Consider the following 25,144-nt stretch of genomic DNA (forward strand, 5'->3'; position numbering starts at 1 on the left):
CTTATGCTGCCATGTCCTGCCCTCACCCAAGAACTGAGTGCACCTGGATGCTAAGGCATAAGTGGGAGGTGGGACACTTCACAGGGTCTGATGACTCTCCTGAAATTTTCCTGCTCTTTCCATAAATAAAACTGGCCCCTGTCTATTCCAAAATTGAAACCTGCCTCTTGATTAACCTGAACTGATGAAATTTGTATCATTGCTCATTCTCCTCACATTCTCCTCTTGATTTAATCTGTAAGTTCATTGCACACAAGACTAAATGAAGCTTCTCTTTAATGTATGGGATCTCTAAAATGTAAATGCATATATGTAGCCAGATCTGATGAAATGTAAATGCATGGTTTTCCCAAGCTTGTTTATTAATGTTATTCAAAAAGCCAGAGAAATCTGTAGTCAAATCAATATTTAAAAACTGCACAAAACTGGGCATGGTGGCACATGCTTATAATCTCAGAGGCTCGGGAGACTGAGGCAGGTGGATTAAGAGTTCAAAGCCAGCCTCAGCAAAAGCGAGGTGCTAAACAACTCAGTGAGACCCTGTCTCTAAATTAAAAAAAAAAAATAGAACTGGCATGTGGCTCAGTGGTTTAGTGCCCCTGAGTTCAATCCCTGGTACAAAAAACAAACAAACAAACAAACAAACAAGAACAACAAAAACCTGAATACTGATTCAAGCCTTGAAGATATATCATTGAACAAAACAGAAACAAAATTGTTTAATTTTGTTTCTTTAACTTTAAAAAATTACCTACAACATTCTTATTATTTGTTTTAGGAAAGGTAAATCCTTTCTTCAGCTGTATCTGCAAAAATTCTGTATTCCTCTGTATCACTTTCATTCTTAGGAGTTTTATCCATCCTTAGCTACAATATATCCTACCTATAAAGAGCTTCTAAATTTGTGTGACTGAAAAGATCAGTATTGGAAAGAGTCTCAGCAGACAGGGCAACTCTTGGTTGTGGGTTGGATGTGTTTTGTCCCCTGAGGATCCATCTGCTGGAGGCTTGGTCCTCAGCATGGTGATGCTTACATGGTAGAACCTTTCAGAGTTAGAACTAAGTGAGAAGTCCTTTGTTCTTTGTGGGCACTGCCCTCATAAGGAATTAGGCAGCTCTCATAGTACCCCTGAATTAGTTTATAAGAGAAGGTTGTTACAAAAGAAGAAGGCTGTAGCCTCTTTGTCTTCTTGTGATATGATTTCTTGCTACTGCATATACTTCCACCATTTTGATGCCATCCACCATGAGTTCCTAACCAGAGCTGAGATGATGCTGTTCAATCCTTACCAGAACCATCTGCCTTTCAGTCCCCTCCACCCTGGCTCCCCTCACCAGAAGAGCAGACTGCTAATTAGCTGGACTGTGGGCATGACTGCACCCATTAATCACACATGTAATAGGCATCCCATCTCTTCCATCTGTTCTGGGCCTGATTAGTTCAAGGGAAGCCTTGAACCTCTTGAGCCTCCTAAATAAATCTCTTTCCTTTATAAAGTTATCCAGTCTCAGATATTTTGTTATAGCAACAGAGTAATAACAGACTAATATGGTGAACTATTTGTTAAAATATTCAGAATAAAATTATAATTGAAAGGCTACACTACAAGTATTATCCTATACATAATATTTATCTAGAAATTGATGAACTGTTTAGTGTTGGTGTTTCTGCATCTGAGATGTGCATAATATTACATGTTGTGTTTTACTGAAAATCTATATTACAGATCCTCAACTGGATATTGCATTCACATATCAAATAACTAAGTGCCATAAAAGTGAATTTTATCTAAAATACCATTTCTCCCATCTAAATTAAAATCACCAAATGATAATGATATAAAAAAAGGCTTTATTTTTAAATAGAATTCCATCACACTCTATTTTACAGACGGGAAAAGAGATACACAGAGAGTTTATGTAAGTGGGCAAATGTCATTTAGTCACATTGGTAGATAAATAAATAGGAATTTTAACCCAAGAGATTTAGACTCTGGAAATTTAGGTAGTAAGTTAAATAAAAATATTCTAAACAGCATGGTTGGAAGTTAGAAAGCAGGAAAGGTTTACTTTCAAAATTCTGACAGAAAAACTTTCAGCATCGAATTCTATACCCAGACAACATATTTTAGATATATCAAGACTGTAAAATTAACTCATTACCATTGCATTTCAGTGTGTTGTTAGAATACCACTTTTGAGCAAAATGTTAAAGAAAGGGGGGATCAAGAGGAAAATACATCTAGAAAAGAGATTATCCAGCATCAAAAGGAATTCTCAGGTTTACAAGTGGGTAGGAGACCTCGAAAACAATAATTCAGATTTGAGCAGAATCACATAGGTATGGATGTTTCTATAAATACTCCAGGAAAGAAACAACAACAACAAAAGAGAAAGACATACTTGACTATACAGAAAATAATATTGGTAGCCCTGTAGTAGAGAGATTGAGTTCTTAGGGAAAATGTCAATTAGGTTTTTCATAGACAACAAAACATATAAAAATTGGAAGGGACAATTAATTTCCAAAACAACAACCATATAGAATCTACAAGAAAGGTCGAGATATAACACTAAATAGATAGTCACAAGAATATAAATCTATTGTCTTAAGAATACTTGGATAGTCATAAGAAGTGACCTTATTGGTTTCATTCACAACTGTGACACATTTTTAGCAATCTGGAATTAGCAAAATTTAGCAATCTGATATTGTAGCAACAAAAAACATATTATTTTGGTAGAGACAATCCTTACCCTTATCTCCGAAAACAGGTTGTCCATATATATTATGTAAAATAATGCTTAAATCTGGCAGAAGCCCATACTATTTAGAAATATGGAAGCAGAACTCATATGAAATAACTTATGGGTAGTTGATTTAAGGATAAAAATATCTGAGCAATGAGTGGGGCAGGATGCTTCTCCATTTTATGACTTTAAGAATTAATTGATTATAAATTAGTTATCTCTGGTATAATATAAAAATCACTTAATAGTTAGAAAATTTAAAAATGCTTTTGCTTATCTGTCTTCTTATTAAGGATTTGTAGCCGACACAGAGCTGGGCAGAGTAGAGAGAGCTGCTCTCTCCCTAGAGCACCAAAGTGTCCTTCCATGTCTTTGCCTGAGTTGTTAGGGCTGGGAGGAGAGACTGCAGAGACAGGTATGTGACACAAGGATTTGAAGCATTGGTTGTCGGTCCTCGGATGGTAAGCCATGAAGAGAAGGGCACCAGAGGTTGTGACTTTTTTCTTACTTTCTTTCTTTTCTGCCTATTCCCATCAGTGCAGAGGCATGCCTACGTTGGTTCAGCCTCACCTCTGCTGTGGACTCATGGAGAACTGCCTGCCATTCAGTCCACTCCACCCTGGCTCCCCTCACCGGAAGATCGAGCTGCTAATGAGCTGGACTTCGGTCCTGAAGGCACCCATTAATCACGCGTGTGACAGGCATCCTATCTCCTCCGTCTCTTCTGGGCCTGATTAGTGAGGGCAGCCTTAAGCGTTCTCTGTTCCTCCACACACACATACATATGCCAGGGATTTATGTGCCACATACTTTGATTTCCTTCTTGATCAGATTAGAGGAGTGGGAGCAAAGGCTTACATGTTGGCAAGGTGGGCGAACCCCAGACTGAAGACTTCACCCATCTGGGACGTTGGCTACAATCATGTGTGTCAAATCAGCTTTGTAGCAGACCTCTGGGTTAAGTGTGGATCTTTACCTAGCCTACAATAAAGTGACACTCTTACTTATTTGTCATTTGAAGCTTTTATGTAGATCTCTTGGGAACTCAATTATTGTTAGGAATGAGAACTAGATAATTATAGGACAGCATTCAGGCATTCCTGAGTCTGAGAATATAATAATCATTAAAAATAATATTTAAACCTGTTTATCTTCATTTCTAACAGGACCATGAAAAACAGTTACACTTACCTCTGACAAGATTGCTTTGTCATGTACAAATATAAGATCTCCAAGTACATTGTTTCTGGTCTTGCTCTTTTATATTCACTTGTGTAACAGATCCTTGACTATCTTTAATCTTTAGAGAAATGTTTTTAAAGGCCTCACCAAACTGTTAAATATCCCCATATTTTCATATGCTTTTGCATAATAATAATATTTGTTATTATTATTTTATTCCTATTGGTAAATAAAAATAAAATCATTCCATATTTATATCTATATCAAAACATCATATGGTATTCCATAAATATACATGATTATGATTTATTGACCTGAATTAATAATAATTAATAATAATTTAAAAATTTAAATAAGTTTTAAAAGTAACATAGAAATATGTGAACCAAAGCCAAAAAATAAAAAAAAAATGTAAGATTAAAGGTAAGTAAAGAATGAATAAATTTTGGGTAAAGACACATTATTCCAATATGGCCATTAATCAAATAGATATAGCGTTTTTCCTTAGTTCAATTAAATTTTCATAATGAGAATCATATTCTGTCTACTCAGATGAGAGTAGCTCTGATTTTACACAAAGTAAACACCACCTAACTCCGTGTGTAGGACACTAGCACAGAACTTATTTTATATAGAAACTCATTTAATCATCATGCAATAAATATATGGATTTATGGGATTGCAAATGAAAGTATTTATCTTAATTTGCCTAATTCTCAGAAAATCAGATTCTGTTAAACATCAATTTTCTAAGTAATTCCCTCACGAGAAATGGGGCTTCTGAAGTGAGTCCAGCTCAGAGTGATTCTCACTGGAAGTAGTCAACTTCGGGGAGACTTGCTGGAAATGTCCCCAGCTATGGAGCCTTGCATTTCTCGGTCATGGAGTTTATCTAGGTTGAGTGTTTTTTCTCTTGGAAATTTCTGTTACTTATATAACTTCATTTTTAAGTCTAAAGTTTGCAGTAAGGAAGTGTTCAGATGTGTTGAAATATTAGTCTCACAGTGAAAACTTCTAGAACAACATGTTATTTCAACACTCATGCTTAAATGACCAGTTGTTTCAAAGTTCCCAGAGTCTCACCCCATTGCACAGTTAAACTTTTCTTCTGCACATCACCCATTGATTTGCATCTCTGTCCATTGGGAAGGGAAAGACTGATTTAGGTATGGGCATGAAGGAGCCTAGGTTGGTCCTGCCATCCACACGTCAGTTCTCTCATTTGGGTGAGATCCAGCTGTCTTCATACTTGCGGTTTTAATACCATTGTTTCTTTCTTCCCTTATGCTATTACTATTTCAGAAAAAAAGGAAGTCATGTATTAAAGCTAAAATTCATATGGAAGTTCTAATTAGACTGATTGACATAAAAATATTAACTGTCATCCAAAGCATGTTCATCAAGTGAAACCTAGATGAATACCATGAGTTGGAATGTATTCTTTAACGTACCTAGATTTTGTTAGTTTTGCTTATTGACTCCTCATAATTAGTGTCACCATTTTTTTGGCATTACTTTCATTGTAATAATGAAGTAAGCTAAATATATTAATAAAGCAAGTACAATGTATCCATTGCTATTCCAGTCACTGAAGGAAAGATATAGAGTCAGGCATGGTGGCACACATCTGCAATCCCAGCAGCTCAGGAGGCTGAGGAAGGAGGATCATGAGTTCAAAGCCAGCTTCAGCAACTTAGTGAGACCCTGTCTCTAAATAAAATTTTTTAAAAAAGGGCCGGGGAGGTGGCTCAGTGGCTAAGTGCCCCTGGGTTCAATCCTTGGTACAAAAAGAAAAGAAAAGAAAGGAAAAGAAATTTAGAAAGATAAATGACAACATCTGTACCAGTAGTTCTACCTGGGAAAACTGGCATGTAATTGCTAACATAGTACATACTCTAGTATAAAAATAAGTGAGTGAAGTTCTATGGGACTATGGACAGAGAAGCAATGGATGCAGCAATTTCTAATGCACGTGCAAGAGAGATCAACAAAGCATTATGTAAAAATCACCCTCACAAAATCCTCTTGCCTGTTTTCCCGCCTTGTCCTTACAGAGACAAACCTTGCCTGACCCGATTTACGCCCTTCACCACCTCTCTGTCACAACCCACATGCAAAGCTCTACAAATTAAGTCCTGCACTTTGAAGCTGTTTTCCTACGCCCTCTGTCCCAGCTCCCCGCTCCCCTCCAGATGGCCCCCTTGCAACACAGTGAGGGAGGGCGTTGCCTGTGTGGTTAGCAGCATGTAGGTTAGGCCAGGAAGCCTTGTGTGAAAGAGTAGTTGTTGGTGGTTTGGCTCAGAGAGCAGAAGTCTTGCCAAGGACGTCTTTGCTGCTAGCTTTAGAAATGATGGATGGTGGCCACAAGGCTGTTTTTGACTCAGAACTTAGAAAACGTTTATGAAAAATGACATTATTGCACATGGAGAATATCTTGGCGAGCCGGTGCAAGCTCACACACAGAGCACACACCCTCCCATGGTCAGGGAGATTTTATACTTTCTCTAATGAAGAGAAAGACTGTGAAGCTTACGTGCCCTGGCAATGGGCTTCCAAAGACTGTTCATGAGCAGAATAATCTGAGATGTTAGAAGAGTCTCCACACAAACAAAAAAATCTTCTTCTATAAGCCACAGATTTGGCCACATAGTTTGTTTACTTATTTTGTATTTATAAAGTCCCTGCTCACTCTAGGGTCCACCATTAGGAGAGACAAGAGGTTATTTCTAAAGCCCTAGAATACCTTTGAAACTGTTTTTGCTTATTTCTTCATCCTTTTCCCTCTATAAAAAAAGGAACAATATCTTACCACATTTTCATAGAAGTTTTGTGTAACGAAAGTAAGGTAAGAGAAACAAAAAGACAAGATACAGAACAAAGTCCCCACTGCATGCTCCTCTGTTCCCATAACCAAGAAAGAGACATGTATCTGACCTTGCATTGAGAATTAGAAAAAGCAATAAACTGAGGAGTAGACAGTTACTGATCTTTTGGATCAAGTTTTGTCCAATTCATTTGTAGAATGCCATTTGAGCAGCAGGCATGCGACTAGAAACTTGTGATTCAAAGATGTATAAGATGTGGTTCCTAAACCCAAGGAATGGACTGAACATAGACAAGTCAGCAGTCACTTGCAAGGATGTGTGGGAGGTATTGAAAGATCAGAGATGCCCGGTTTTGCTGGAAACACAGAGATACTACCCAGAGATAGGACTGGGCTCTGCTATGAAAGGAAGTTGAGTAGATGGAGGGGGAAAAACCTATGTGAGGTGACTACTAAACATGAGTCCAAAAATCTCCCCAGACTACCCATAGGAAACAAAACGAGGGCCAGAGAGATGTAGTGACTTACCTTGGGGGTCCGTAGGTCATCAAATAAGAGCAAAGAGGAAGGAGGGTACACAACTGAGCAGCTGTGATGGACTGTAAATACCAAAGGCAGCAGGTTAGGGAAGACTTAATGCCTTTCAAGAGAGTATAAAGGAGAGTATAAAAGTCTATTCCAAGAAGATCCCACAGGGGGCAGAAGGATGGGTAAGGTCAGGTGTGGTGGTGCATGACTGTAATCCCAGTTGCTTTAGAAGCTGAGGCAGGAGGATCCCTGCCGCAGTCTGTCTGGGCACAAAATAACTGAGCCACCACAAAAACTTGTAGATTCCAACAGCAACTCTTTATTCCGGAACTCTCACCGACACTCTACACGCACGTTCTGGGAAAAATACACTCCCTCCACCGATTCTCTCAGAACCCCATGAGAACTCCACAGGAACTCAAGGAGCAGGCGCCTGAGGCAGCAGGATACGCCCTATTCCCAGCAGGATACACCCTAAACCTGGAGCCACCCTAATCCAGCAGGATCCACCCTAAACCTGGAGCCACCCTAATCCCTGAGCAGGGTCACCTTTCAACCCAAAATGCCATGCGTCATTCCTACTTGGCTATGGCTCTCAGCAGATCACGAGTTCAAATGAAGCCTAAGCAATTTGTTGAGGTCCTAAGCAACTCAGGGAGACCCTGTCTTTAAATAAAATAATCAAAAGGGCTGGGGATGTGGATCAGTGGTTAAGCACCCCTGGATTCAATCCCTAATACCAAAAAAAAAAAAAAAAAAGTGTCTGAGGACTCCTCCAGATGACCTCTGCAGAAGGGTATACATTTAATGTACTTTTAACTCTTGGATTTTTAACAAATTGTTTTGAATTCTTGTTCATATTTGGCCCTAGCTCCAGTCCCATCCAGTGACATAAACATGTTAGGGACTCACAGAACGACCCATGGCATTATTCAATGGGGTTGAATTAATCTGTTGATTAATCATTATATGAACTATGCTCTGCTAAGGCTAGCAATGCACAAGAGAGCCCCTAAATTGTAGCTTAGTGTTGAAGTTAAGACATTTGCATGAATAAATAAAAAGTGTGATGAAATGGGTTATTTTAAACATGAAGCATTAGAATTTTTCCCCTGAAAAGACTTTCTTCTCAACGTTTCCATCAACTTCCTTTTCCCCTGTCTTGCTTCGCTCCCGATGGCTCTTTGTTAGTCTGTGCTGGCTTCTCCTCTTTCAGAGTTTCCCACTTGACTCTTCTTCTTCCTACAAGTCCCCATGGCCTCATTGACAATGCTCATAGAATCTTCTGGAGCCCTCATTTCCATGCTGCTGCTTCTCAGCTGTAGGTGGGCCATCTGTGCCCTAGAGGCCTCTCAAACTCATCAGACCCGAATGCTAGAACTCAGAAGGCCCAGATGAGGATCATGACCCAAAGTGGGAACTCTGAGAGATCTCTTTATTTTTTACTTCTGTCTCTCCTATCTTTCAAAGTGATATCTTCTCTCCTTCATGCGTGTGACTTTCATCCGTCAGGCACATGACTGCTTGGTTCAGATTGCTCTTGACCACTATCTCAGTGGTATCACATTATAACTTCTTTCTATTATTATTTTTATTTGACATTACAGATTGAACCTGGGGGTTCAGTACCCCTCAGCTACATCCTTAGCCCTTTTTACTTATTTATTTTTTATTTTGAGACAGGGCCTCACAAAGTTGCCCAGGCTGGCCTTGAACTTGGGAACTGAGTTGCTGTGATCACAGGAGTGTTCCAGTATGTTGGACTCACATTATATTCTCAATAGTAGTGAGTGTCTGGTTCACCCATCATATTTCCCAAAGACCTTAAGGACTCTGTTTATGTTTTGTTCATCTTTACATTTCCCAGGATTTATCATAGTCTATGGCACATAGTGACATTCAATAAAGGCCTGCTACATGTTGGTGGCAATCTCAGTACAAAGAACTTCATCTCTGGATTACTGCAGTAGTCTCAACCATCTCTCGCTTCTACCATGTTCCAACACTGGACTTTCCTGTTTCCCTTGTGTTCGTGCACAGTACATTCTCCACAGAACAGCAGGGGGAATTACTTTGAAGCCAGAGACAGATCATGCTATGTCTCTGCTCTAATTTTCCCCATTTTATAGAGTAAAAGGGCCTGTAGGACCTGACCCTGCATTGCCTCCTCTAACCCACTCCTCCCACCCTGTCCCCACTCACAGGACTCCAGGTACAGCGACCCTTCTTCCACCAGAGGCTTTGCCTGGAACTCTTGACTCAGACAACGTCTTCGCTTGTGCCTCCACTAACATCAGGTCTTGGCTAAAATATTAGCTCATCAGAAAGTCCATCCATCCAAGCCCTTCAGACAATGGCATAATCTACCTCCAGTTGAAGCAACCTGCACTTCTTTTCCTGGACACATTACTTATTTTGCTTTAATTTTACACTGTATGTCTGTTTGATTGTTTCTTAAAATTAGAGGCTTCTGATTTGCTTTCTACTGTATTTCAAACTTAAAAAGTAGTTGACACTAAATGTTTAAAAATGGTTTTTGAATGTGTTCATAAATAATCATAAAAACAGTTATGGTGATTTTCTCATTTATTTTCTCCAGCTCAAACCAGTTTTTGTGGCTTTCTCTTGCTGCTACTGTAACTATTGAGTTTATATTCAAATTGGACACACATCCTAAAACTTTGATGGAGAGGGAGTTAATTTTTGCTTTAACATTTAAATCACATGTACTACACCTTCATCTTAGGAAGGAGAAAAAAATCCTATGAATTTTTTTTTCCTATGGGAACGAAAATATATACATATATACATATATATGCATGTACATGACTATGTATACGTTTATGTGTGCAGATATAAAATACATGCATGTATGTGAATGTTTATAGTTCTGAATAGGGGTATGCACATGTATCTGTACATACAAACATTTCCCTGCTTGGTCCATTGAAAGGAACAAGAGGTAAAGGCATCCTAGGAGCAATGAGTGTGCTTAGTGTCCAAATCCTGGTCTCTAATAATAAATGGGAACAAGGATCCTCAGAGGAATAGCTAATAGGGAAGGTCCAAGGTGATCCAAGACCTTCTTATGCCAGCCTAAAAGGATCAATGGGAGCATTGATGAAGTTTGAGACAATTGGAACATCAGCTATTAAGTTCAGTAATGGACTCTAATACTCTTGAAAACACAGGGATTTATAAGTCCATAAGATAATAAATAAATAAATACATGGAGAAGGAGGACTTTGGATTGGAGCCCTATGCTGGGAGCTGATGAGCAAATGTAGAGGGAAGGCTGGAGATGGAAAATCATTTTTTGGCAATCATCACAGCAAAAGGTTGTGTCAGAGAGAAATAGCCAGTGGACCCTAGGTCTTGGGGGAGATGATGAGCAGGGCAGTCTTCGGTTTCAAGTGACTTCCTACAGACAGCTTATTGTTGCAAGAGGAGCAAAACAGTGATTCCATGGAGTCAAATTTAAGTTCCTTGAGCAGTAATCAAAATTGACATGACCAAGGAGGGAGAGTTGCTACCATATGTCCCCATGTGGCATGCCCTTAGGACTCAGTGTCACCTGTGTCGTATTCTGGGTGAAAATGCATGATCTGAATGTGTTTAAGAGGAACATCAGATAAGCCCTGAATGAGGGACATTGTGTATTTTAGGGGAATAAGTGGTATTTCTAAAATATAGAAATGTAATTGAAATAACAAAAACGGCTCTACAATTGCTCAAGATTAAATAGCAAGTATAGTAACTGACCTTAGATTATGTCCTGCACTGGAAGAAAATAAGTGGTATTCTGATCATCACTAAGCCACCAATAGAATTGCAAACATGTGGATGTCAGACTTAAGCATCACATCAATGCTGAATTTGCTGAAGATGGCGACTGCACTGCGATTACATGCAGGATATTCCTATTTGTAGAAAATGGACACTTAAGTACTTAGGGGCAAAGTGCCATGATATATACAATTAACTCCCAAATACTTCAATAAAGAAAGCTGGGGCTGGGGATGTGGCTCAAGCGGTAGTGTGCTCGCCTGGCATGCATGCGGCCCAGGTTCGATCCTCAGCACCACATACAAAAAACAAAGATGTTGTGTCGCCGAAAACTAAAAAATAAATATTAAAAAAATTTTCTCTCTCTCTCTCTCTCTTAAAAAAAAAAGAAAGCTATGTGAAAGTATATGGATGGATATGTAGAACAGATCATAAAATAAATAAGGTCAAGTACAAGGTCTCCATCATGGGGCTCCAGAACTTCTCTCATCTCACCCCTCCTCTTTCCTGGCCCTCCCACACATATTTGTTCATACCCAGCAAGTCAGCATTTTTTTTTCTGTCTCAGTCTTGTTTCTAAGCAGCACTTGACTGGTTCCTCTCCCTAGAGCAGAAACTCATCAAAATGGTATCTTAACAACAAAAAAAGTACTATCTACCCGAGAGATGCAGCCAGACACTCCTTAAGCAAATAGAAATGACTACCATCAGATTTTTTTTGGTCTAAAATACTATTTTTCTTTTTCTTTTCTACTTCTTCTATAGCCCCTGATGTTTAGGAAAAAAATGAGGTGCCATTACCAACATATGGAATTCTTAATTTATGCCCTCAAACTTTCCAAAATTCTTATAGTCATAATTGTATTCAATACTCACAACACCCCAAGATATGAGTGTTATTCTGATTTCCATTTTCCAGGTGATGAAATTGCTTTGTGTCTATCAGTAGCTAAGATTTTTATGCTGGAGCTCCTAAATCTCTCTGATTAGCCTCCATTACATGTTTCTACTGAGGTGGCTGACTTCCAACTCCAGAGAAGACGGACAAAAGAGCTTGTGAAGTGTCTGTAAAACAAAACAAATATAGTGTATTCGCTGCATTTATTTTTTAAAAATTAGTTCATTCTATTTTAATTAGCATCTCTGGGAAATCCAAAGTAACGTAGGAAGAGCTCTTTTGCCATCTTGTGGCCGTGGTGTGCTATGACCCTCATTAAGACATCTGCAATTTAGTTCAGCCGATGTAATATCAATACCTGAAAAGGTCACTGGGGAAGTACAGTATCCATTTCATTTTCATGTCAGATTCCGGGGAAAAATCTTTTCAATCTCAAGACACACTTGCTTCTGGAAACCAACCTTTGGACTTTTCAATCTCAAGACACACTTGCTTCTGGGAACCAAACCTCGCCAAATGGCTGTCAGCAATCATGCTCTCATATGCTTTTTTTTTGTTTTTAATGATCAGGGCAGTTATGACATTCTTTTGCATTTAACTTTAATAACATATCTGTAGTAGAACTAAGTATCTCCACTTTATACATGAAAAAGACCAAGGTCAAATAATTTGACTCTTAAGTCTCCAATGTTAGTCAATGGGGCTGAAATGCCTTTCATTTTCTATTAATTCAACCCCAGCCACTTTTTTTTCTTTCTTCCTTCCTTCCAACTCCTTCCCTCTTATGCTTTCTTCCCCCCTTCTTCCTTCATTATCCTTTCTTTCCGTCTTTCTCTTCACTGTTCCTCCTCCCTCTGTCCATTTTTTCCCCTTTCTCTCTCTCTACAAGTATTTATTGCAATCTGGGGACATCATCAACATGCTGGTACCACACAGGTCCTCTGCCACCTACAGACACAAGGCCTGCTGTAGGGTTCTGGCAAAGAAGCATTTTCCTTTCCCTTCTTATCCTTCTCCTGGAACAATGACATGGGACTCCAGCTGTAAAAAATAAGGGGGGGGGCGTGGAGAGAATGGGGGTCCATCTACCCCAGGACTGCTCATTATAGGAGAAAGTGATTTTTTACATTTGCTTACGTAACTGTTGTCAGTATTGTTGAAACTTGCTTCCGAAGCATTCCCAACTAACACAGTGGGAAGGAAGTCACAGCATGAGGCAAGGACCAGGTCTCTACCTGTCAAAGCTCACAGTCTACTCCATGCTGCCCTGCAGAGGGTCCCAGCTGTTAATAGCTGTTCCACATCAGGACATCCTTCTCCCAACCTTCCCCTTACATATCTCTGCTTTATTTCGTATAGATTTTTTTTTATTAAAATGTCAACTAGAATTACAAGAGGAAAAACAAATTCAAGAGAGAGAATTTGAGAGGGAACCAGGAAGAAGAGTCCAAGTGGGTTCGTTTGGTAAATCAGTTCTGGAAGCCCTAGGCCACAGACACTCTGCCCAGGCTAGAAAACAAGAGCCTTGGCCCTGCGCTGTTTTCTTCCTGGCTGCTCCTTGTATTGATTCTTTCTTTTTCATGAACTCCCTGACTCTGAGAATGACACAAACAGCTCTGTGCAGCAAACCTATTACATGTTTTCATCCTGGCTACTCTGGGAGCTTCCACACAGAAATAAAAAACCATTGGAAAGAAGGCTCCCAGCGAATCTCCCTCCAGGCAGGCCGGGCTCTCTTCCTGTCAGGCCTTTGTCCACCAGCTCAGTGACCTTGACCTGCTGTTGCCACCACCAACACCACCACCACCCCTGCTGCAAGCCCCAGACCTCTCTGTCAATAGCCTTTGAAGACCCTCCGGAGCTCCTTTAGGGACTCACCTGCCACCCTCTGCTCTCCTGCCTCCCTCTGTTCCCAGCCCTATTTGGGCTCTCCAGTTCCCATCTCATGCCTTGCCCTTTTGATATCCTTTTCCTGATGCCCTTTCCACCATCTGTGGATAAACCAGTTGCTTCCACCTACCTTCTTCTTTATCTCAGCCTCATGCCATGACTTTGAGTGCCTCTTTGTACCTGTGTGGACTTCTGTAACTTCAGACCAAGACCCGGCAGGACTTCATATACTCACCAAGAGAGTGGAAGCTTATTTTGCAGGCTAATTCACCTGCATGGAAAGTGCTTCTAAAGGCTAATTCACCTGCATGTCAGTGCTTCTAAAGTTAACTTTTTGTAATTCTTTCAAACACTAGTAAGTTGCCATTGCAAAAAGCCAAGTGTTGACACCTGCAGCCACCCCTAGAGAACTCTCCCTTCCCCTCTTCAACATGGCAGGGTCATATGTCCATTGGGCTGCAGAGCTACATTTGACCCAGTGGTAAAAGCTAAAAAAATAATGGGTCAGTGGTTCCAGATGGCAAAGGTTTTGGTTCAGCGGCTGCCAGATGGGCGAAGCTTAGCAGTAACTCCTAGGGTGGCTCTTGGGTACAGGGTTAAGTCTCTCCTGAAAAGCTAAGGTCAAGGAACTTGCAGCTGATAGTAAGAAAAAAAATGCAAATGAACTTTGTAAAGCAACAGACAGCAAGGACTTCCTCCCGTCTACTGGGAGGTTCTGTTTTTCCAAGGGCAGATTCTTACAAATATTGATCATCTTAATTGTTTCCTTGCTTGCTTCTTTTATCCATGTAGCTGGGCCTCTGTTAGCCACATCCTTCTTTCCAGAGTTTGCTGGGAAGATTCAGTAAAGACAAGGGGGTGGGAAGTTTGCTGTGTTCCTCTGCCTTCTGTGGCAGAGGAGTCTGTCTTTTCTAGGTGGAATGAGAGGTAGGGGTGTCGGCTACCACCTCTATTTGTTCCAAGGATATGGATTAAACCTGTCCAGCGTATGAAAGTGAATTTTGCTGCCCAATTAAACCAGGGAAGTTGCCTTTCAAATAGCTGCCTCATGAGGAAATGTGGATAGATTTGCCCAAATCGTATTGGTGAGCACAGGATTTGGGAAGTGGTCATAACATAAAACTGTATGGTCCTTTGAACTGTCTTCCACAGAAAACTTTTGGGCCACAGAATCCATCCAGTTTGAGAAGCTGATGGGGGGAGACAGGCCACTGAGTAACCTCTCACTACTTTCCACTTCAACCATAGAAATACACTGTTATTTATTTTATACTATCTAGTGGAGCAAAATGTGTCAAAGCCCAGAGTTTTAAGGTAGATGACTGGGACTAATCTTCAGTACTGTTCAGTATCTATATTCTTCAGGGTATAAAATGGGGTGACATTAACAATTACTGAATTTCTTGTGGCAATTACTATGCACTTGGTATTGTTCTATTTATATTTATTCAACATTATAGTGAGTTACTTATGTTTATTGTGAGAAGCACTGTTTCAAAGCAGAAATGCTATTTAAGGAGCATTAAATTATCCAGGCATGGTGGCATATGCTTGTAATCTTAGCTACTAAGGAGGCTGAAGCAGAAGGATCAAAAGTTTAAGGCCAACCTCCACAACTTATTGAGACCCTGTTTCAAAATCAAAACTAAAAAGGGCTGGGGATATAGCTTTGTGGAGTGCCCCTGGCTTCAATCCCTGGTACCACACACACATACATAGCACTAAATTAAAGGAAATACCTGTACTCAAAATGGTCCTTGAAAATTCCTCAAAGTTCTTATAAAGAAAAATATATTTTGCAGGGTTTGTGAATTAAGGCCTGGATGAGTTCGCTCAACTCTTTGTACTTCTCAACAAACCTCAAGTTATGTCTCATTTTCTTCCTCAAATGTGTTGGTGAAAAAAAATTAACTTTTTTTCCTGAGCATCTGAATATTGATGGCACCTTTGTATTGGTGGTCATAAATCCTTAAAATCCATTCTTCATTTTTAATGAGAAAGATAAAATCTCTACTTTTTCTAACATGCCATGATTTTTTTTTAAATCTCTAACACTTTTTAAGTTTTACTAAGTGCTGGATTCTGTTGAGTCCTTTACATATAGAATGTGCTATAGTAGTTACTATTCTTCTCTTTGTCTTACATGTGGGGAAACTGAGACCTAATGTGGTAGTAGATATGAGCCCAAGGAGCCAAGCTCCAGCACCCCTCCCTTATTGGTCTACCATGCTGGTTGTTCACTGATTATAAGCAGTGATACACAAATTTTACTAGGGATATAGAGTTAAATTCACATAAATCTAAATTTCACTGGGATGATACTCCTTGAAAACGTTAACTTATTTCATATTTGCCACAAACATTAAGGTTCAGTTCTATTAATAGGACCCATTTTACTGATGAGAAAACAGGGTTAGGAATGGCCAAGTGTTGTTCGGGTCTCTACTGCACTGCAAATGGTAGAACTAACCCAGGATAACTAATGCCACTGCTTGTAAAATTATTCTCTACCCTATGCTGCTTTCCTTTGCAAGGTAGTGGCTAGGAAGCCTAGCACAGATCCTGTAGCAACGTGAGGTTGTAATTAATATTAGTTATATCACAACTGAGTTTCCAGGAAATGGGCTCTGAGATTGGAGAGAGATTGGAGGGCATGGGGCTTATGGGGGGACTCTTGTGGATCAACACATGAGGAAAGTAGAGGGAGGATGTGGGGCTGGATAGGAAGACCAGCTATGCTGCAAGGAATCCCACCTAAGCTGTCAGCCAATCCCATGGGAAGGGCTTGGTTTGGGTGGCCCTTAGGAGCTGTCATGAGTAGGAGCAAGGATGCCACACTTTTGTTTCCCTGCATGGATCAGTCAGAGAGCTACCTGTGGAAGGAGGTATGATCTGGGACTTTGCAGTTTTCTTCAGTTGAGGAAGTCACAAAAAGGCTGACAGCTTAAACTGTCTATTGCTAGCAGCTGGGGAAGGGGAATCCTTCATTCCTAAAGAGGGAATCTGAATGTCCCAGTGCCATGTCCACAGCTTTCGGTAATGCTTATAATATTGATGATGATGATGATGATGATGATGATGATGATGATGATGATGACGACTGTTTTCACCTTAAGAATTTGTTCAAAAATTTTCATGTTTGAACATGTTTTGGAAAATTTATTATTTAAGCTAATTCAGTTCTCATTAGAGAGGGGGAAATTGAGTCCTGGGGAACTGGAGGACTCCCAGAGCCCCAAAAGTTAGGGTCATCTCTAACATCCAAGTCTTTGGTTCCCAATTCTTTCCTCCCTTAACTACTGGGTGGACCCAGAATGCTCCATAGGCTTGAGCATTTGTCAATAAGAGAAGCAATCCCACACCTGTATTTCTTTTGCTGGAATATCAGTATCTTTCAAAATCTGACTTTTACCTAGCTAGACATTTAGGTGTTGAGGATGCCATTAAAATAAATAGGATCTACTTTGTGACTCTGGGATTTATAAAATAGGATTCATGAGATTTATAACCATAAAGGCCTTTAGATAGAATGTTCCTGGTTATAAATTAGTTATGGAGTATAATAGGCATTTCCATGAAAAGAAGCATGGAAGTTGGGCTCTTGTGGATGCTCAGTGCCACAGTTGAGTCTCCCTTACCTGAAATTCTTGGAACCAGAGTGTTTTAGACTTTTTCAGATTTTGAAATATTTTCATTTATATAATAAAAAATTGGGGGGATGGGACTCAATTCTAAATATGAAATTCATTCTTGCTTCATATACACCTTACACATAGTCTGAAGGTAATTTTATGCAATGTTTTTTTAATGCACCTAAGTTTTGATTGTGACCAATCACGAGGTCAGGTGTGGAATGAGATATTGGTAAATCATCAGCACAAAAATAAAATTTAAGGTAAAGGGAGTGGGAGTGGTAATTTTGTCACCTTAAAACCCTCACCTTAGGATAGTTGTTGAAGTGGGGCCCCAAATTGCCTCTGAACTTACTGGTAGCTAAGCAGGTCTCAGAGCTTTGCAACCCTCTTACAACTTCTTTAAGGAGGGGAAGACAAGAAAGCTGAATCCTGAGTTTAGGAGAGTCCTGCCTGAGATAGATTCATCTTGTTTTCTTCTTACACATGGCAGACAGTAGAGCCCTCAATTTCATTTGACTCTTGGAGAATATAGTGTATGTTTGTGTCTGTGGGTGTACATGAGTGTGTGTGTGTGTGTATGTGTTTGAATCTTCATATTTATTACTGCACAAATTTGTGGTGGCTTAAAATTTCCCAGCTGAACAGATGATCTGTGCAGTGCTTATCTATAGGCCCCTGAGAATATTCAACAGGCATTAACCCTGTGGGAGAAAAGGCTTTGCTGATACCCACTTCTAGGCAGATGACAAGTGCAATTGTCCAGTTGTCATTTTTGCCCCTGGAGCTCTAGAAGGATATATTAATGAGGGCCAGGTTGCTGCAGGCATTCTGTCTCTCTGTGAGGGCTACTTCTCAATCATTAAACCATCTGATCACTCCACCTCCTGCCCACAGCCCACAACAGAGTTTTAAGGCTCATAGGAAAAGTGTAGGCAGTTTGAGATCATGAAGATTTTATGAAATGCATCTTCCTTGAAATATGACATTAGAACAACACATCTTGACCACTTTTAACAAGTTTAATTTGTTAGGGATCCTTCCAGTCATTGTTTAGGGACTCTGGGAGCCCTAATGGTCTGACTATATGGTGATCACCAGTATTCATAAACATTATGTTCTCTGAATTTCTCTGTACACCGGATTATTGGCTGACACCATTAAAATAACTATATTTCTTCCTTCTTCCCTTTGCTAATGCAAGAAAATGAGTGCAGCCATAATAGATCATCTTTGAAGACAGAAGTCTATGTTTCTGATCAATATACCAGCATGACTACTTGATAAAAAGTGTTAGCATGGTATTAGAAGCTAACATTAAAAAAAATGGCAAAGCTTTCCTCAAGCTGTGTTAGGGTCTTAGTATCTGTGGCCCAATAATAAATAATGCTTTGTGAGCTATTATAAGGTGCCCAGAGCTGGGAAATCTCTCCACATGCATGATCTCATTTAATCCTTTCAACAGCCCCGTGGGGCCAGTACTATCCTTAAGTCCGTGTTTGTAAATGAGGAAATTGGGGTTTAAAGTGATTCACTCAAGATGACTTAGCTGGCCATGAGGGCGTTGACCTAGTGCAGACAGGGGTGCAGAACTTCTCAGCCATCTTGCTCTGTGTTCTTTTTACCAAATATCAGAGTATAGCAGAAAGAAGATGATTTCTGCTTCTCCAAGCTTCTCTGTGGCCCACTGCTGAATCTTCACATCTACAGATAATTCTGATTAGAATTGGAACTAAAAATTGTAGCATGGCTCCATATGGTTTTCCAGTCTATTCCAAGAAGGCTGAGAGGCTGCTCACAGTTCCCACCTCTTACCTTCAATGCACCCACAGCAACAGGTTATCTCAGGGCCTCTGGGAAAAGCCAAACCCTTGGTAATCTATGCCTTCCAGGATCTGGCTCTGGGGGACGCGTTTCATCTTGTCTCAGCTTCTGGCATGTACCGCGTGGTGCACCATGGACTAGATATATGAGGGACCACTCAGCATGCACTAAGTCTCAGATCAGGTCATTTCTGTGTTTCCCTTTCCTCATCTGGAGAACCTCAAATTATCCTGGAAAGTGTATCCTAAGAGTATTCCTCTGATGTCATCCACCCTGATGCCCCCACACAGAATAAATCTCTGTAAATGCATGTAGTTGGGAGATAGATGATGCCAGAATGTATTCAATAGCTCTTTATTCCAAACCTGTATGAGTCAGGGTTTTCCAGAGAATCAGACCAATAGGATGTGCATATCTATATAAATCTCTCTCTCTCTCTCTCTCTCTCTCTCTCTCTCTCTCTTTTATCATTGTCTGTCACATATTCATCAATCATATCTCTATCATCATATCTCTATCATTATTTATCTATCATTTATCTAACTTTCTCTTTATCATCTCTAAATCTATCTACCATCTACCTACCTATTTATCATTTTTGTATCATCTCTTGATTGCATACCTATTTATTATCAATCTTTTTAACCTTTATTTATCTATCTACATGTTTATCATTTTTATTTGTCTATCCATCTATCTATTGAGAATTTATTTTAAGTGTATATACTCATGTAATTAGGGCTGGAAAGACTGAATTCTGCAAGCCAGGCCAGCAGGCCAGAGACCCAGGGAAGAGCTGATATTTGAGTAGCTGTTTGAGTAGCTCAAACCTGAAGGTCACCTCAAGGCAGAATTCCTTCTTCTCCAGGGGGCATAAGTCTCTTCTCTAAAAGCCTTCAACTGATTGGATGAACCCACATACACCATAATGGAATATGATCAGCTTAACTCAAAGTTCTGCTGATTAAAATGTCAGTACCATCTGATGTTCTTGACAGTAATCTCTAGACTGGAGTTTGATCAAAAGCGGTGTATCCCAGTCTAGCCAGCTGACACATAAAATTAACCATTACAGGCTCTTATTCTCTTCTGAACTACTTATTTGTCTTCTAGATTCTCAAGATTATGAGCTTCTTGTAAGCAGCAGCAGTCAAATTGTGACCATACGCAAATGCACATCACTTCTTTGGGCATAGAAAACTCACCCACTATATCAGCTATCAAAAAATATGTTCTTGAAGTGACTTGGTGGGTAAGGCAGGGGACAGTGAAGGAAACAGAAGTGATCAAACCACAGTCTGACTATAAAGAACCTATTTTGTAGGAAATGAGTGAGCACCCTGTCTTCCTAGGAGAGCAGGTTTCCTCTGATCAGTGGAACACATCAAAGCAGGTGGGATACAGCTCCCTGTTTCAGGCACAAGCATCAAGTTCTGGGGGAGGCAGAAGCCCCCACACTTATGTTCTGAAGCCCAACAGAATGGTGGGAAATGAACTCCTCTGGTAGGCAATAGAAGGACCAATCGCCCAGGGAGACCATCTAATCCTCCACAAAGCTTTCCATTAACTTCTTTCCTGTCTATTTCCTTACCTGTTGCCCTGCAGTCTTTGGAGGAATGAGGGGAAAGGAGGCAGCCTTTGGCCATCCACTAGGTGGCAGTGGAATCCCACTTCTTCCAGGCTTAGCACTTTCTGTTCTCTGACCACCAGATCTGGTCAGAAAACTTGTGATCCACAAGCAGAACACTGCTGGGAATTTCAGGTTAACCGATTAAGTCACTTTAATTTTCTTGGGAAAATAGTTACAGTCACACATCAGATAAGGGACTCCTGAGGCACTGGTACCTGCTGTGTGTGTATGGCTGTTCCGTTTTTTGCCAGCCCCTAGACCTGGAGAAACTTCTGTCTCCCAACTACACGCATCTCCCCTCCCCTCCCCCAGCAACCAAGTCAAAGCTCGCCCCTGGCACTGTCCAGCTGAACACCTGTTGGCTTCTGCTTCTCCAAAACACACAGTTCACACTTTGTACCAGCTGTTGATGTCTGTCAGTGGCCTCTTGGCATCTCTCAGCTTCTAGCCTGCTGCTCCACCTGGAGCAGGTTGCCAGTCAATCGTAGACCACATATAATCATTTGCACAAATAGTTTGCAGCATCAAACCTCTTAGTGGGCAAACTGTGCAGATCACTACTATTGCAATCAACTACTGACGGACAGGCTGCTCTGCTTATTCCTGAGGAGTAGACACAAGAAATCTAAGTGGGAAATATAAAATTCTTAAGTCAACCAAATACAAGACTTGGGTATTAAAAAAAATAAACTTCATATTTATCCTCATTCATATTCTCCCTTTCCTTTATGAAAATATTTACAACATTTCTACAGCTAACAAGTTTTGAAGGGCAAACTTTCCAGGGACAAGAACAATTTGCGGTTTTAGTTAATTCGATGTGCATGCAATGAAACAGAGCACAGGGCAGAGCAAGTGCTCATAAATGTTACTTGATGCGACACTTTGGAAATTTTATATAAGAGCTCCTTTTTCTTCGTGACTTCAAAGTCCTTCACCTACAGGATCTCATTTTCCAGTTAGAGAGATAACGAAGGGCCCTGGATTATCATCCTCCATTTACAGGTAAGGCTAATAAGTCAGGGAAAAATGATCTGCCTCGTAATGTGGAGCAAGTTAATGATGTAGCTGACCATTTCTCTGTTCTTGCCACCATCTCTCTGCTTTTTTTTTAAATGAAGTTCTATCCTGTTACCCCCAAACCCTGAACCCAAACAAAGTAGAATCAGAATACCTTGAGGTGGTTCTGAGGCCTGGAGCATTCATGACCTATTCTCTCGATGGCTACCACTATCTCTTCTTGTTGTCTCTTTTCACTACACCCTAGTCACCAACAGGACAGCTCATCAATGCAGACTTCTGGTAGATCAATAGTCAACAATATCTCATTACTGCAGAAATCAGATCTTTCCAGCAGTCTAGTTCTGATTTTCCTTAAGTCAGAACATTTAAGGGATGAGGCACTGTTTGTATCCAAGCTCTTTGTATCATTGATCTGAAATTCCAAGCCACTGTCAGTTTTGGGGGCTGAGAGTCATAAAACTCATCTATAGAGTAATAGTGACAGGATCCCTCAAATTCTGCAATTTTAATAACTTTCACCAGCTGATGTTCTATCCTCCTTCAAGATCTACTCAGGTCACCTTTGTGAGAACTTCTAACCCTCTACTTCAAAGTTGGTAGAATGGAATGCTCCTTCAAACATAAAATTTAGTAATTTTTTATAATGCCTTATGTTGGAGCTATTTATTAAAAAAACTTCCCCACTACTTCCATCATTGTAATCATAGTGTCCTAAGGAACATGTGTCGTATCATATTTACTTTGTGTAATATCTTAAGCTAGCACACTGCTTGTCCATATGACCATGTCACAGGACAATGGCTCATATCCATAGAAAACTTCAATAAATGGTTATTGGATGAAATTTAATTCTCTGAATTAGATGCATAGCCTTTAGCCATATCTAATTCATTCTGGACTTGGCCAGATTAATCTCCTTAAAAGAGCTCTGTCTTCATGTCATTTTTCTGCTAAAAAAAAATCTTAATATTCGTCCACTGCCTGTAGAATTTAGGTTTAAAACAGGGAAGCCTGGTATGCAAAAGCCAACTTAACTCATTCTTGTCCTACTTTTCCAGTTCTATTTATTGCTATCCCCAATTTTTATCCTTTACTGCCCTAGTGCTTTACACTGCCCCTTGTACAATCCTTTCGTAGTTTTCCCTACATTTCTTTTTTAAAAAGCCATGGTTTCACCTAAAGTTTCCTCTCCATTGCTTTGCTGCTTTTATTTTTAAGAAAGAAGAAAAATGAGAAAATATCCCTGGATTTTGTAGAGGAGAGATCATTAGTAACACTGAAGAATGGAACTTCTGTAGAATTGGGGATGGAGGCAAAGAAAAGAGAGGTGGGAACAGATGTGCGACTCATTTACTTAGCTGTTGGGCAACAAGCACAAGTGTGGCCAGTCAAACCACTCTGGACAAGCTTGGTGGCTGCAGAGGCCACTTTGTTGGGGTTGGTCTTTGGTGGAGATAGTGGTTCAGGAATATTTGGATAGAATACTACTAAAGCTGGGAGAGAGGGACAGCCTCAGCATACTGACTTTCCCTCCAAAAGCTTAAATCTGGGCTTCCATCATAACCTTAACCTGCTCCCTCTAGTTTTCTGTTCAGCTTTCATTGTGTCATTGTCATTTCTGGACCCCTTTCATGCTCAGACAAGTCCTTCACTGGTTCTCTCCATCATCCATCAGTTCTATAGCACCTCAAATCCTCTTTCCTTCTGCAAAATATTACTCCTATTTGTTCAAATACCAACACTGATGAATCCAAACATCTACTATCTTTGTGATTCTAAACCAAAATGTGATGAAAAATGTACAAAATAAGACAAGTTAGCTCCACCTTAGATTTATTGTCACCAAGCTTAAATGGTCCCACAGAGTGCCAAGGGTCACACTGCATTTCACAGCAGGCTCATCCTCCCACCCTCATAGGATTCTTCAGATGTGCCCCTTATTCATAATTATGTTCTCATTTCTCAATCCCTGTCCCCTCTTCCTTCCTGCTCCATGTGTTCTTGTGTTAGTTCTCTTTATCAAGAGAGAATCTCACTCACATTTTTGAAGAGAACATAGAAGCCATGAGATGAGAATTCTCCCGACATCCCATGAGCAAACTAGCATCTGTGGCCTTTCTCTACTCCTTCTTTCCTACCACAATAGAGGAGCTGTCCCTCATATCTATGGCAGTTGAGATGTCCTGGGCTTTGGAATTTCTTCATTTCTGTTCTCTGGGAAGACATGATTTCTTATCCATCTTCTTTTTTTTTGCTCTTCTCCATCTGTATGTGAAGCATGCTTATGCTCAAATCTTGCATAAAATTTCTAAGGTTAGCAATAACCCCCATGGCAGTAAACAGAGTGGACATTTTCTAGTTTTCATATTACTTGACCTTCTGGCAAAATTCAAGGTTGTTGGCCACCCTGAAGCTCCTTTTTGGCCTCCATACATCATACTCTCCTTACCATCTATCTGGATGTCTTTTCACTGTCTTCTTTGTAGAAGGTCAGTTCCCACCTTCTCATGCCTGAAATTGATAGTAATGATGATAATAAGAAAAGCATAAATAATTAACAAGAAGCAGTTGAAGAAACAACTAACATTTGGTAAGTGCCTATTATGTGCCAGACACTGTTCTTAAAACTTTATATGTGTTATTTCACTTAATACTCCTGAAGCCCTAGGGGATAAGTATTATTAGCTTCATTTTTATCTATGAGGGAATGGTGGTTCTAAGAGGTTAAGTAAATTGCTTCAGGCTGCACAGCTACTATATGAAGAAACAAGAACTTAAACAAAAGCAGTCTGGTTTCAGAATACCAAACCTTTATCACTGAATTTTACTTTCCTATTTTTGGAGTTCCCAGTATTGGACTTACAGCATACTCTTCTTTATGCCTACGACTCCACTTACCCCTGTGTACCAGTAAGTCACCAATTTATATATCTAGCTTTGACTTTTCCTGACTCCAGACTTGACTACCTAACGGCCTATTTGATCTATGTACTTGGAAGAATTAAAATTTTCCCAGAGTAAGTCTGATGCAAAACTGGTGCTCTCTCAGTCTGTTCTTCTTTCAGTATTTCCTTTGTCAGGCGATGATGTCTTCATTCACTCAGGAGCCAAGGCCTAAACTTAGGTCAGTAACTGAACTTCCACCCACAGCCCTCTTATCTCCATATGTCATATCA

This window comes from Marmota monax, unplaced genomic scaffold (genome assembly GCF_021218885.2).
Source record: "Marmota monax isolate L192 unplaced genomic scaffold, Marmota_monax_Labrador192_F-V1.1 WCK01_AAM20220418_F8-fsc00062, whole genome shotgun sequence".
Classification (NCBI taxonomy): Eukaryota; Metazoa; Chordata; class Mammalia; order Rodentia; family Sciuridae; genus Marmota; species Marmota monax.